Genomic DNA, 4,566 nt, shown 5'->3' on the forward strand with positions numbered 1-4,566 from the left:
CATCAGGCATGGGGTCAGATTCCTCGCATCACCTTTCAGCATCTCGTGGAGTCAATGCCAAGAAGAATCGCCGCAGTATTGAAGGCAAAAGGTGGCCCAACGAAGTGCTGATGGGATGGTCATAACAATCTGGCCACTCAGTGTATATAAAAGAAGAATTAGTCTCTACGTTACTGCTCTGTTTATATATCTTAACCCCCAAAGAACCTTTTAATTTCTGTTTTATCCCTAAGTAGTTTCATATTCATATATTATATTGCTACAAATTTTCCTCAATTCTAAGGCATCACAGGAATCATACACTGTTCAAAAAGAATTAGCTTAAAAATGTTGCTTTAATATTTAAATATAGTCATTCATTGAGCACCTACTATGTACTAGGGTCTTTTTTCCCCCTACTTTTAAATTAATATTAGTATAATGGGGACATGCATTGGGCAATAAATGTTTATAATAAAATAAGATAAACAGTCTTTCAAAGTCTGGCAATCCAGAGGGAGGAGTGATATTATTACACTGGAACTTGAGGAATGCTAGAATAGTGAATCAGAGAGAAGAACATGCTAGCCAAAAAGAGCAACATGAAAAAAAAAAAAAGCTATGGAAGTAAAAATATGTAGAAGTACCATAATTTAGGGGAAGGTGAGGGGAAATGACTAGAGTTATAGATGGAAGCTTAATTAAGGACAGATTCTTAAGGTCATGGGGGATTATTCTGAAGTATTTATAACCAATGGATAACCATTAATAGGTATTTGTTTGTTAAAGTGATTTAGAGAGGGGAGTGATATGAAGTTCTCCATGGTCTGCTGCATGACTCTGATAGGACTGTAGACATTGGAAGGCAACTGAGCAGCTGTTGTAATAATCAGCACTACAGAACTTAGAAGTAGACAGTGGCAGTGCAGATGTAGAGAAGAAGATGCATTCAAATATTTGGACCAACAGGACTTGGTGACCTTTCTTGAAGGCATTATATTAAAGAAGAAAGAAATTAAGGAAGGTGCCAGTGTTGTGATGTGGGGGAAAGACAGCGTCCTTCCATGAAGGACATCATTATGTCTAAACTTACATATTGTATTAGCAGCATAATACTTCCTCTCTAAAATATATTCATAAACAAAAAAGCAGTAATCAACAGATTCCCATGGCCTGTAGATAATCCTCTCTGATCTTGACAATGCCATAATAATGCTACTTAACAAACTCCAAACTCAGTGGCATATAAAATTAGCATTTTTCCCCCTGGCCTACAAATATTTTGGCTCAGTGGATAGAGCATCAGCCTGCGGATTGAAGGGTCCCAGGTTTGATTCCAGTCAAGGGCACATGCATAGGTTGTGGCTTGATCCCCAGTAAGGGTGTGCAGGAGGCAGCCGATCAATGATTCTCTTACCATTGATGTTTCTATCTCTCTCTCCCTCTCCCTTCCTCTCTGAAATCAATAAAAATACATATTTAAAAAATAAAATTAGCATTTTTCTCACACATCTGATGATTAGTTAGAATTCACCTGATCTAGGTAGATTCCACTGGGCTTGATGCCACAGTGTTTCTCACCCTCCTTGGATCAACAGCTACTGGAGACATTTTCTTCTATGGCAAAAGGCATTGTGCATGAACATTTGAGCTTTTTTTTTTTCATGCCATGTTCATCTCATTACCCCTTGACATGGTCAGCCCCTTAGCCAAGGGGTAAGAAATATATTTTACCTACTGGGAAGCTATGGCATAGGTATGGAAGTATGATAGATACTATGACAGGAAAGTGAAATATTAAGACCAAAATTTAATCTATATTACCCTGTATGGCTGTTTTTATTACTCTTGGAACCAAGATCCTCTTTTCTCACTGAGTAAACATTAGTCAAGTTTTTTTGTTGTTAATCATGAATGATGATGAAGGGCCATTACAAAGGAAGCCTCCAGTTGAGCCCGATCCAGTACAAGTGCAGATGCTGCTGAATTTGGGTGACTATTTTTCAGTAGACAGGTATCTAAGCTGCATAGGCATGTTCCTTTGAAACAGTCCTACTCATCAGAAATCCAACAGCTACAGCTACACCCCTTCCCTCTACTGTTCTAGTAAATCTTCATATCTCCCCTAGAGATCAGCCAATTCCAAGGTATTGATTGGCCTTGGTCCTGTTCAACTCATGAGAACAATCAGGCACCCCACTTGAGGTGATACAGTATCTGCAGTTCTTGGGAAAGAATGACTAAGTAAATGTCAAGGAGAGGAGCGATAAGAGGCAGTGTCCGCCTCTGCCCGTAAATGCTGCGTGTCTTTGTGTCAGCTCCCACTGTCACCTGGAATGCTTTTACTTCGGTCGTTCAAGGGTTTCCCGCTGCACTCTTCTTTTGCTGTCTTTTGCATCCCTTCCCATAAGGTAGGGAGTTTACAGTAATAGCATTGGAATGAGAAAACTCTGCTTCAGGCAGGAAAGGTTAAACATTTTTAAAATGCAAACCAGATAAATTTTTAAAAACCTCAAAATTGTCTTGGTGCCACAATGCCTCTATTGCCATCCCCAGCCATTCTCTTAACAAAAGACGCTCCTCTCTTAGGCAAGCTCCTCGTTAGTCAGAGGAGAGATTTCCCTGTCTCCTCAGCGGCACACTCTGTATAATTTAAGGTGACTCACTGTACAGGAAAGTTCACCTTCCATTAGCATGTTTTCTTTAGTAAGCACTCTCTTGCAAGTGCTGTAGTGTAAACATGAGTGCCTACGAATATGAACATTTATTAAATAGCACTGATGAATATTTCAATACCTCGGGGAGAGCAATTCACAGCTCAATCATTCAGGCTGTTTTAAGTGCAGCACAGGACAATTCCACTACATCTTCCATTAATATTTAATTGCCCATTTTATTCTGTTTACCTTTTTGGTTAATATATAATTTAAAGCCCTTCTACTAAAAAGGGGGGGAAAGAGAACAGCTGTTCATCTGCTTTTAACAAATCTCTGGTGAGAGCTTTTACCTCATTTAAAATTCATTGCAAAGAGTTTTTATTTAATATCAGTAACACAAAACCTCAGGTATTAAAAGTAAAACTTGGAATCCGCTCTCATGCAAAGAGCCTAGCTGTGACTTGGGTTTGATTACAGGTGAGTGGCAGGCATTGACAGGAAACGTCTGAATCGCCAGTAATGGCGCCGTGTGTCACATCCTCATGAAATAGAATCACAGTAACTCGACCTGACACATTCTGACAACATGTCGGGAAGTTGTTATGCACCCTGCGGAAAGTGAGTCCTGTCATCCAGCCATGCAGATTTTACTGACGGGATAAAACACTTCTGTGCTCGCTAAAGGACAAGGGAGTCAAATATGTGTGTGGCCTCGAGCAGCCAGGGAATCCCTGATGCACTAACCACTCGTTTCTCCTTGGCCCTCCCTAGGTGGATGCCGTCACCTTCTCTCTTTGCTGTCTTTGAATCCAAAGGCTCATCTCTTGTCATTTTAGCTTTTCTTTCCTCCCAGTTGGATGCGGTTGCTTGTCACAGGTCTGTCCCTAAACTCCACCTGCTGGCAGGGACCCTGATATTTACTGGCAGGTCTCTATGCTCTTGGGGGCTTCACAGCCCCTCAGGCCAGTGAGTAAAACCTGTCCCTGATCCACTCCACAGAGGGTTACTCTCTCCCTTCCTCCTCACTCACCGGAAACAACTGCTTTCCAGGACAATGGGCTGCCTGATCTCCTGGTTTTCTGTTCTCTTGATCTCTGTGGTGGATTATTCTTCCCTGTCTGTGTGCTATGGCCTGTTTAAATATTCCCAGCATGACCAAGCCAGCAGAAGCAGAAACCTCAAAAACATCACCACTGTCATTTTGCTTCAGTTCTAATGTTTCTTCTCCGGGGTAGATTTCTCTGAGCTGCTCCCATTACTTCGTTACTGCCTTCCCCAGTCTCTGTTGAATGTGGTTCACTTTCTCCATCTGACTCTGTTAATAGAGGCTCCTATATAATGCTTCCTTTCACTCATTCCTTTTTCACTCACAAATATTTATTAAGGATCTGAAGCAGGCATTGTTTAATGGGCTGGAAATACAGGAATACAATAGGGTGGGAAAGAGAGACAGGGAAAGGTTGACAGAGACAGAGGGAAAGACAGAGATCCTAGTTGCCTTTAGGAAGCTTACATAATTTGAAGAGAAGTCACTGGCCTTGAACTCTACTGACGTTGAACAGAGGCACAGGCACACTGTACCCTTGCCCTGGATGCTGGGATGCCTCTCTGGATTGTCTAGAATAATAAATTGATCACATAGACATCCCTGGCTATTTACAGTCTTCCATACCGCCACCTTTTCCCCCCACCATATCAACACTCTTTAGAGCTTGACTTATGAGGTAAAGTCTGTTTCTCCATCTCTTGAGTCTGGGCTATTCTTGGGACTTGCTTTGACCAATAGGATGTTGATTAAAAGCGATGGTGTGCCAATTCTGAGCCTAGGTCTCAGGAGGCCTGTTTGCTTCTGTTTTCTCTTGGACTCTGCCTCAGCCTGGGCTAGCCTGCAGGAAAATGAGACTTCATGAAGCACAGATGAAATATTCCT

Source organism: Myotis davidii, unplaced genomic scaffold, assembly GCF_000327345.1.
Source record: "Myotis davidii unplaced genomic scaffold, ASM32734v1 scaffold98, whole genome shotgun sequence".
NCBI lineage: Eukaryota > Metazoa > Chordata > Mammalia > Chiroptera > Vespertilionidae > Myotis > Myotis davidii.